This window comes from Chiloscyllium plagiosum, unplaced genomic scaffold (assembly GCF_037043375.1).
Source record: "Chiloscyllium plagiosum isolate Xiang-an unplaced genomic scaffold, Cpla_swu_hap1 HiC_scaffold_7, whole genome shotgun sequence".
NCBI classification, from domain to species: domain Eukaryota; kingdom Metazoa; phylum Chordata; class Chondrichthyes; order Orectolobiformes; family Hemiscylliidae; genus Chiloscyllium; species Chiloscyllium plagiosum.
In genome coordinates, this window is record NW_028270145.1 from 87,600,526 (window position 1) to 87,611,408 (window position 10,883).

The window sequence follows — 10,883 nt, forward strand, 5'->3', positions numbered from 1 at the left end:
GACAATACCAAGAGAGTAAAGTGTCAGATAGCAATCAGCGCCTCAATGATGTTTTACAGTGGAGGAGGATTCGTAGAAACAAACTTAACTTTCAAAGTAAGAACAAAAGAAAATTATGTTTATTTATTTAATTTAAACAGAAGGTAAACAAATCAAACTTCAAATGATTTTTAGCTCCTGTAATGGTTCAACTGGTGAAAGGCAGCGAGTAACTAAACCATATGAACCAGCAAGGTTTGCTTATCTGACCTCTTTTTGTTGCAAAGTCAGATGAGCTCTGTGAGTGTAATGGGCGGGAGAGGGGGCGGGGGTTCATTCGTTGAAAATTAGCTATTCTTTCATTTAGTAAGAATGTAATCTAGCTAAGTTATCATTAACTTGTATCAAATAACTTATTATATGAATAATAATTCATTGATATACCAGAGGACAGTCAGTACCAACAAAATTGAAAGATCAGCAAGGCTTCTGTCGAGGGTAAAGGGACTAAGACTGATGTTTTCAATACTGATTTGGATTTCTTCTTTATAACAAATAGCTTTTACTGTAAGCTAAAGGTGGGTAATTTCTGATAAAATTATAATTCTTAATTGCAGTGATGGTGATCTAAAATTGTAGTTTTTCACTTTACAATGTGCATCTCTGGCTCATTTGGAAGCACTCTCACCTTTGATTCAGATGCTTCAGGTCCCACTTCAGAGACATAAGTACAAAACTCCAAGTGGTCCAGTACAGTGTGTTGTATGTCAGAGGTGTCATCTATCAAATGCAATGTTCCTTCTAAGCTGTGCAGGTGAACAGTTGTTCAGAGGGTCCATGCACACCAATCAGTGTGTTGACATATTGGCTTTCCATTCCAGAAGCTGCTACCATGCACAGAGTTCAGAGTCCGCTTGTCTGTAAGTGAACTGTTAAAACAACGCCCTGTTTACCCCATCAAGCTGATTAAAAGTCTTGTGGCAGTATTTCGAAGAAAGACAGGGTAGTTATTTGTAGTCACCTGACCAAGGGGCATTACTATAAAAACATATATCATCTGATCAGTCTCATGTTGGTATTTGTGAATATTTCTGTGCATAATTTGACTGCTGGTTGACTACATTCAAAAATATTTAATTAGCTGTAAAGTACTCTGGAACATCCTGAGGTCATAAAAGGTGTCAGATAAATGCATGTTGTTCTTTCTTTTACATGTAGGACAGATTTACAATCCATGTCTCCCAAATATTAGTTGAGGCCAAATTCCTTTTAATTCCTTTTAAAAAAACATTTCTTTGCTATTGTGTGTCTAAGATGCTAGAATCACTAAAATGAACAACTGCTGTTAGTTGCCAAGCATACTGGGAGATATTTTAAAATAGCTGTCCTTACAGAGCTTAATACACTTCCACCTTCACCTTACTTTTTAACCTTAGAAGCATTATAAATGGAAGTAAAATTCTGCTTTACTAAGTAGCAGACAAGTAGATATGAGATATTGGTAGAATCACCAATTTCCAATTAATCCTGTTTCCTGAACAAATACTTACCAATAGCACTGAACACTGTAATAAACTCCATTATCTATAATCTAGGTAAAAAAAATCAGCTGCCCTTGGTGCCCCGAATGGAAAAGGATATGATCTACAATGTAGGAACGACTCATTTGATTGTTTAAAAGACTTATAATAGTATAACTAATAAGTTTGCCTTTCAATGAGTTTAGCCATCTATAAGTATAGAGGTATTACAATCTGTAACACTGCACTATTCAGTGCAGTTACCAAACGCAACAAGATTTTAACTAACTTTATTCTCATACTCCATGTTTGACATTGATACACCTTCTAGATTAGTCAAGTTTAGATTTTCCTCTTTCATGTTTACTCAAGTATTGTTTCTTATTTTCAGAGTTCTGAAGCCTTGTTTTCATTATCATTTGCCAATAAATGCCACATGGAACATTTTGTGCAGCGAATAGCTTGTTATTCTATTGTTTGAAAAGCACATCTGGTCCCTTTCAAGCTTGTTTATAACTCAAAATATATAACGTGTTTTCTTTATTAATGTTTTGTTTTCTTTTATAAATGTTTATTATAATGCCCTCAACTAATGCATTCTTTTATATTCTTTATAATAAAGAGGATATGGATGTCACTATGTTTTATTTACATCTCATTTGATTCCTGTACTGCTGTATGTTCTTCCGTTTGAGGTGAGGATAGACAATAGGTGCAGGAGTAGGCCATTCTGCCCTTCGAGCCTGCACCACCATTCAATATGATCATGGCTGATCATCCTTAATCAGTATCCTGTTCCTGCCTTATCTCCATAACCCTTGATTCCACAATCCTTGAGAGCTCTATCCAATTATTTCTTAAATGAATCCAGAGACTGGGCCTCCACTGCCCTCTGGGGCAGAGCATTCCACACAGCCACCACTCTCTGGGTGAAGAAGTTTCTCCTCATCTCTGTCCTAAATGGTCTACCCCATATTTTTAAGCTGTGTCCTCTGGTTCGGCACTCACCCATCAGCGGAAACATGTTTCCTGCCACCAGAGTGTCCAATCCTTTCATAATCTTATATGTCTCAATCAGATCCCCTCTCAGTCTTCTAAACTCAAGGGTATACAAGCCCAGTCGCTCCAGTCTTTCAGCGTATGGTAATCCAGGAATTGATCTCGTGAACCTACGCTGCATTCCCTCAATAGCCAGAATGTCTTTCCTCAAATTTGGAGTCCAGAACTGCACACAGAACTCCAGGTGCGGTCTCAACAGGGCCCTGTACAGCTGCAAAAGAACCTCTTTGCTTCTATACAATCCCTCTTGTTATGAAAGCCAGCATGCTATTAGCCTTCTTCACTACCTGCTGTACCTGCATGCTTACCTTTATTGACTGGTGTACAAGAACACCCAGATCTCTCTGTACTGCCCATTTACCTAAATTGATTCCATTTAGGTAGTAATCTGCCTTCCTGTTCTTGCCACCAAAGTGGAAACCATACATTTATCCACATTAAACTGCATCTGCCATGCATCTGACCACTCACCTAACTTGTCCAGGTCACCCCGTAATCTCCTAACAACCTCATCACATTTCACCCTGCCACCCAGCTTAGTATCATCAGCAAATTTGCTAATGTTATTACTAATACCATCTTCTATATCCTTAATATATATTGTAAATAGCTGCGGTCCCAGTACTGACCCCTGCGGTACCCCACTGGCCACTGCCTGCCATTCCGAAAGGGAGCCGTTTATCACTACTCTTTGTTTCCTATCAGCCAACCAACTTTCAATCCAAGTTAGTACTTTGCCCCCAATACCATGCGCCCTAATTTTGCTCACTAACCTCCTGTGTGGGACTTTATCAAAAGCTTTCTGAAAGTCCAGGTACACTACATCTACTGGATCTCCCTCGTCCATCTTCAGAGTTACATCCTCAAAAAAATCCAGAAGATTAGTCAAGCATGATTTCCCCTTCATAAATCCATGCTGACTCTGACCTATCCTGTTACTACTATCCAGATGTGTCGTAATTTCATCCTTTATAATAGACTCCAGCATCTTTCCCACCACTGAGGTCAGACTAACTGGTCTATAATTTCCTGCTTTCTCTCTCCCACCTTTCTTAAAAAGTGGTATACCATTAGCCACCCTCCAATCCGCAGGAACTGATCCCGAAACTATCGAACTCTGGAAACTAATCGCCAAAGCATCCATGATTTCTCGAACCACCTCCTTCAGTACCCTGGGATGTAGACCATCAGGCCCCGGGGACTTATCAAACTTCAGACCTAACAGTCTCTCCAACACCAATTCCTGGCAAATATAAATTCCCTTCAGTTCTGGTCCTTCAGCCACTGTTACTTCAGGGAGATTGCTTGTGTCTTCCCCAGTGAACACAGATCTGAAATACCAATTCAATTCTTCTGCCATTTCTTTGTTCCCCGTAATATATTCCCCTGTTTCTGTCTTCTAGGGCCCAATTTTAGTCTTAACCATTTTTTTGCCTTTCATATACCTAAAAAACTTTTACTATCCTCCTTTATAACCAGGATGATACTGGTTGGATGTGTCTCTATCAGCACTGTCAACAGATCATCATGACAGATTCCTTCAATTCAAGATGGAGTAATTTAATAATGTTTACAATTTAGCCAAACCACTATGGCCACTGCTAAAACTAATTTGACTCTTACTTTGTCCAGTTAATTATCTTTAAATTTAAAATAAAGCTCGAGCATACAATGCCTGTAATTTTAATATGTCAAATATCCTTAAAAATATCAAATAAATGGAAATTGAATATATTCTTGATGGCAGTGGATTCTGCCCCAGTAAACATGTTGACTATAAAGACTAATTGATCATTAAACCTGGGAAAAATGAAAAGCAAGGAGATTCTTAGGTTCAACAGAATGAATGAGAATCAAAAGTTTTTTTGTTATCTTGATATTTTACTCATCAAGAACCAGAAACTAATTGCAATCAGAATATGCACCCAAAAAACCAAACTTACATCTGCACTACATTCAGATGCTAAACAGTAATGCATCTGTCAACATGCACACCCATAAAAAGATACAGTGAATGAAGTTCCAGCATTTTGTATCTAAAAACATGATTATTTCAAATTTCTGAGCATTAGAAGGCATAATGTGGTGACAATAAGTGTTTGTGAATAAGACCATAACATTTTAAGTGCACTTCATACTGAATTAATTGAATCCTGTTGTGAACAGGAGAGAAATCTGTTTAATTGCTGAGGGGTGAGGGGGCATGACAGTAAAATACCCAGCCACAATTTTGTAAATATAATCTGCATCTCTAGCCAAAGGCACATTATTGGACCCACCAACATGAATTTCAAAGCTTAAGGCAAGAACCAGGTGAACCTGTTGAAACTTTTTCAACAAGATTGAAAAACATAATCAAAAAATTCAGGAAACCAGATTAAAAGTTGATAGTTTAGGGTCTTTTGGGGGGCTTTGTACTCTGAGTGCAAACTTTATCATTGTAAAAGACAAACTCAAAATATGGTTGTGTGTTAGCAATGTCATTGGATTAGTAACCCAGAGCCCCAGGCTAATATTCTGAGAATTTAGTTTGAAACCATTGTCAGAAGATAAATTTGAGTTTTCAGAGATGATGGTGGTACTTATGCTGGCTTTCTTCCCAAAATGCAGTGTATTCCTTTTTTTTCCATTCATGGGATATGGGTGTCACTGGCTAACTCAATATTTATTGCCCAGCTCTAATTGCCCAGAGGGCAGTTAAGAATCAACCACATTGCTGTGGGTTTGGAGCCACATGTAAGCAAAGATGGTAGTTTCCTTCCCTAAAGGATATTAGTAAACCAGATGGGCTTTTCACCGACACTCAAGAATGGATTCTAGATTGTTTTATTGAATTCAAATTCTACAATCTGCCATGGCAGGATTCAAACCTGGGTTCCCTGAACATTACTTGGGTCTCTGGATTAACAGTAAAATGATAATACCACTAGGCCATTATCCCCTTCCAGGCACCTGAGACTGCAGTGACCCAGATGTCAATGTCAGGCTGTTCGAGTAAGACCACCTCTGGTTGTCCTGGGGGAAGAGGGTGTACCAACACATACAGCAAGACCCACAGGGCCTTGCCCACAGAGTGTAAAATTTCCTTTGTCATGTCCAGTGCAAATGCCTGGAAGTACGACTAACAGAGCTTGTCCAGGTACACAACAGTCTGTTAAAAGTGATGCCAATACCATGGTGCCAGTCAATGCTAGGATATCCTAGCAGTGGGACTTGTTCCAGGAATGGGATATGGCAAATCGGAGATGGAATTGGAGGTGAGGGATGCTACAGGAGCAGGATAGATAGTTAATGAGGCAGTTTTGATAAGATGCTCACTAGGACTTGTAGCAAAAAAAAAACACAAGAAAGCTCAACAGAAGCTACACTTAGCCAAAAATAAGATTCAGCTTTCAAGTCTGATCATTGAAGCATAGAATCCTTACAGGCTGTTCTGCCCATTGAATCCACATAATGGACATCAAAGAGATGGCAGACCAGTTGAACAAACACTTTGGATCTGTCTTCACTAAGGAGGACACAAATAATCTCCAGGAAATGCAAGGGGACAGAGCGTCAAGCATGAAGGAGGAACTGAAGGAAATGGTATTGGGAAATTGATGGGATTAAAACCCAATAATTCTTCAGAGCCTGATGCTCTGCTTCCAAGGGTACTTAAGGAAGCGGCCTTGGAAATAGAGGATCTATTGGTGATCATTTTTCTGCATTCTGTAGACTCTGGAAGAGTTCCAATGGACTGGAGGATAACCAATGTCAACCCCCTCTTTAGGAAAGGTGGGAGAGAGAAAATGGGGAATTATAGGCCAGTTAGCCTGACATCAGTGCTGGGGATAATGCTGGAGTCCTTCATTAAGGATGTAATAACTGAGCATTTGGAAAGTGGTGACAGAACTCAGCGTGGATTCACTAAAGGAAAGTCACAGGGTCATGGAGATGTACAGCACGGAAACAGACCCTTCGGTCCAACTTGTCCATGCCAACCAGATATCCCAACTCCATGCTTTATAGATCTTATGGAATTTTTTTGAGGATGTGACCAGTAAGGTAGACAATGGTGAATCAGTAGATGTGTATCTGGACTTCCAAAAGGCTTTTGACAAGATTTCACACAAAAGATTAGTAAGGAAAATTAAAGCTCATGGTATCGGAGGGAATGTAATGACATGGATAGACAACTGGTTGGCAGACAGGAAGCAGAGATTTGAAATAAATGGTGGTGTAATGTGATGCTGCAGATTTCAGTGCTGGGACCTCAGCTGCTCAGGATACACATTAATGATTTGGATGAAGGAATTGAATGCCATATCTCCAGGTTTGCAGATGACACTAACTGAGTGGCAGTGTGTGCTGTGAGGAGGATGCTAATAAGCTGCAGGGTGACTTGGAAAGACTGGGTGAGTGGGCAAACACTTGGAAAATGCAATGTAATTTGGATAAATGTGAGATTATCCACTTTGGTCACAAAAACAGGAAGGCAGATTAATATCTGAATGGTGGAGGCAGTTTCGGAAAAAGTGAGATGCAATGAGACGTGGGTGTCATGGTGGAACAGTCGTTGAAGGTTGGCATGCAGGTGCAGAAGGCAGTGAGGAAAGCTAATGTCCTGCTCTCCCACATAGCAAAAGAATTTGAGTATCGAAGTAAGGATGTGTGGTTGCAGTTATACAGGGCCTTGGTGAAGCCAGGCCTTGAGTATTGTGTGCAGTTTTGATCTCCTAGTCTGAGGAAGGACATTCTTGCAATTGAGGGAACCCAGCAAAGGTTCACCTGACTGATTCTCAGGATGGCAGGACTGACATATGAGGAAAGACTGAGTTGACTGGGCTAGTATTTGCTGGAATTTAGAAGAATGAGGGGAGATCTCATAGAAACATATAAAATCCTGATGGGAGTGGACAGGCTAGACATGAGAAAAATGTTCCAAATGTTGGGGAAGTCTGGAACAAGAGGTCACAGTCTAAGAATAAGTGATAAGCCATTCAGGTGTGAGATGAGGAAGAATTTTGTTCACTCAGAGTTGTGAACCTGTGGAATTCTCTCCCACAAGAAGCTTTGTGGACAGTTCATTAGAGGGAGCTGGACATGGCACTTGCAGCTAAAGGGATCATGGGGAGAGGGCGGGAATGAGATACTGAAATTGCATGTTCAGCTATGATCATATTGAATGATGGTGCAGGCTCAAAGAGTCGAATGACCTACTCCTGCATCTTTTTTCTGTTTCTATGCTTCACCCTGAATCTCAAAACAGCAACCCACCAGACCCACCTCCCTACCTTATTACTGACCCATGTCCCTCTAAACCTTTCCTATTCATGTACTTATCCAAATGTACTTTAATCGTTATAACTGCAACTGCATCCACCAATTCCTCTGGCAGTTCATTCCATGCAGTAAACACACTCTGTGTAAAAATGTGGCCCTTCAGGTTCTTCTTAAATCTTTTTTCCTCTCATAGAATCCCTACAGTATGGAAGCAGGCTATATGGCCCATTGAGTCCACATCAGCCCACTGAAGAGGATCCCACCGAGATCCAACTCCCTACCCTATTGCTGTAATCATGCATTGCCAATGGATAATCCTCCTAGCCTGCACATCCATGGATGCTATGAGCAATTTAGAATGCCCATCCACCTAACCTGCACATCTTTGGACTGAGGGAGGAAAATGGAGTACCCAGAGGAAACCCACACAGGCACGGGGAGTATGTGTAAACTTCACACAGTCGCCCTAGGGTGGAATTGAACCCAGGTCTCTGACACCATGAGTGGTGTGAACCACCGAGCCACTGTGCCGTCCCATTTGATACTTTTAAACTTCTGCAAACCAGAAGACATAACAATTTTCTCATTTTTTGCACTTATAGTCAGAATTTCCCACCAACACATAAATGATTTCAGAAGAGTAACAGTATTTTTGTGCTTTAATGTGGCATTTGCACTCACCATCCTTGAGGTCTCTTTGATTAAGACTGCCAATTTAGTACCAATTAACATTGAATTACAGGCAGTTGCTGCCATAGATTCAAACCCACCAGGAACCAGACTGAGATTGTTCATTGCTTAATTCATGTTACTTCACCCATTGTCTTGCCCCAGAGCATAAATCCAAGTGAAGTGTAAGGACGTCCAGCTTTGCAAACAAAATATTTCCTGCATGCAAAAGAGTGAACTTGTGGGGTGGAGCACTACAGAATAAGCAATTATTTAAATATAAAGGGGAATCTAAATAATTTAACTGATCTTTCAACTTCTCAGGCTGGTTCACACAATGCTAGATTAAGCCATGTCTTAAAATTTCAAGTATCAGTCTTTTTAAGAAAGCATTCCCCATGTTTTAATTATTTCCCTGGTATTGTAATTAATGGTCATTCTTAAAAAGCATATTAGCGACTAATAAACTAATAAACTGTTTTATTGCCATATTTGCATGCATTATATGAGAGGTTGGTTTTCTTTATTTTCCCAATTCTGTCAGATTGTTATAAGCTAATCTGAAAATGGTTTTTGAATAATCCAAGAGAAATTGTGCACCATCCTCTGATACTATTGATTTAAAAAAGACATATAGGAGTGTAAATGTTGTCTGATTATTGTTACACCTCATGCTGGAAATCAAGTCCCACTAAACCTGAAGTCATCACAGAAGTTACAGATTTTTAAAAGTATTCAGGATTCCCTAATTCATCTGTCTTTTTGACCCAGATTGATAGAAAGCAGAAATCTGGCTTCTGTAGTTAACAAGAATGAGTAATCATTTAAAATATATAGATTCTAACTACAGTATGAATTCTATTAGTTGAAATTCTGACCTCTTTATAAACTCAACTCATCTATACACACAAAACATGGACAAGAAGAAAATGTCATGGAAGGCAGGAAATACTGGAAAGATTGTTCAATACTCCTTGTCGACAGGGTTTATTGAGATGTTTCTTGTGCCAAAATGCCAGCATCAAAATGCTGCTTCTTAGATTCATAGACTTGTAGGGATGTACTTGAAACTCCTTCTCCAGATACATCCAAGTGTTCACAAGTGACAACGAGTAACAGGTTCCTACTTGTAACAATTTTTGAGTTATCAATTAAAAGTCACAACATACAGCAAATGGAAAGGTGAAATATCTAGCTACCTTCAGGCTTGAGTTGCTTTTTACTGCAGGGTAAAAGCATAGCTCTTTTTTCTTCAGAGGTCCAATGGTTTCTCCTAAAACATTCACAACCCAAGCTGTTCAGCTACCAGGGAGCCAAAAACATAGTTGTTGGCAGGTAAAAAGCCTTTGATCACTAGTCCAGAGGCCAATCAGCTACCAGCCAAAGCTCCATTTGTGCACAGCCCTTGGCTTTAGCTCGTCCGCAAACTAGGCTTCCACTTTTGCTTCAACAAGCAGCTGTGTAAACTGTACTTGCAATGAGTGCCGGGTTACTTGCTTTTAAAAAGTGCAGCAATCTTTATATGATCCTTGTCTTTTTAAAACAATTCTTTTCCTTTCCAGTTCACAATTAAAAATAAAGAAAAATAATAAAATGCCATTCTAACATGATAACTGGAATGCTATTATCATGTTCTTTTAATAAAATTAGCTTAAATTAATCATGCTTTGACTGGTTTGGGATTTACAGAAGCTAATGTTACACAACGTCTCTTAGAAAACAACAGCAACTTGTAATTATAAATACTTATACCCAACTCAAGATGCATCACAAAAGCAGGTGTTCACAAGAGAGTTTATAACATTATTATTTGATTGCTGCCAGATATGAATTGATAAGGGTTTGGAGGGATATGGGCCGGGTGCTGGCAGGTGGGACTAGATTAGGTTGGGATATCTGGTCGGCATGGACAGGTTGGACCGAAGGGTCTGTTTCCATGCTGTACATCTCTATGACTCTAAGTGTAGAGGAATAATACTGTATTCTAGAGATATATTGTTTGGTTGGTTTTTTTCCAGTGTGTCACCTTGGCTCAGTTGGTAGCATTCTTATCTCTAGGTCAAAATAATATGGGTCTAAACCCAGTTCATTGCTTTAACTGTATCATCCAAGACGTAACTCCAACATAGCCCTAAGATGGCATGGCATTAGAATGTTTTTCCTCAGATTAAGCATTAAGTCTATCTGCCATTTTCAAATATGAAAGATATTTTGACAATCTTAGAGAAAATTAAAGCTTGCTTCACAACCTAATCAACCATCCTCTTCCAACAATCCAAAAATAGATTATTGTTATAATTGAATTTAGTGCTGCTGTATGAGCTTGCTATGTGTAAAATGGGTGGTATATTTTCCTACAAAACACTGTTCGCATCTTTGAAAAGTAACACTTTG

The 10,883-nt window shown here is 39.4% G+C and overlaps 1 protein-coding gene across 1 annotated transcript in view; it reads left to right on the top strand.

The window, feature by feature from the left end:
* arhgap15 (Rho GTPase activating protein 15) overlaps positions 1 to 10,883 on the top strand; it is a 741,895-nt gene that overhangs the window by 725,102 nt on the left and 5,910 nt on the right. The window lies entirely within an intron of this gene.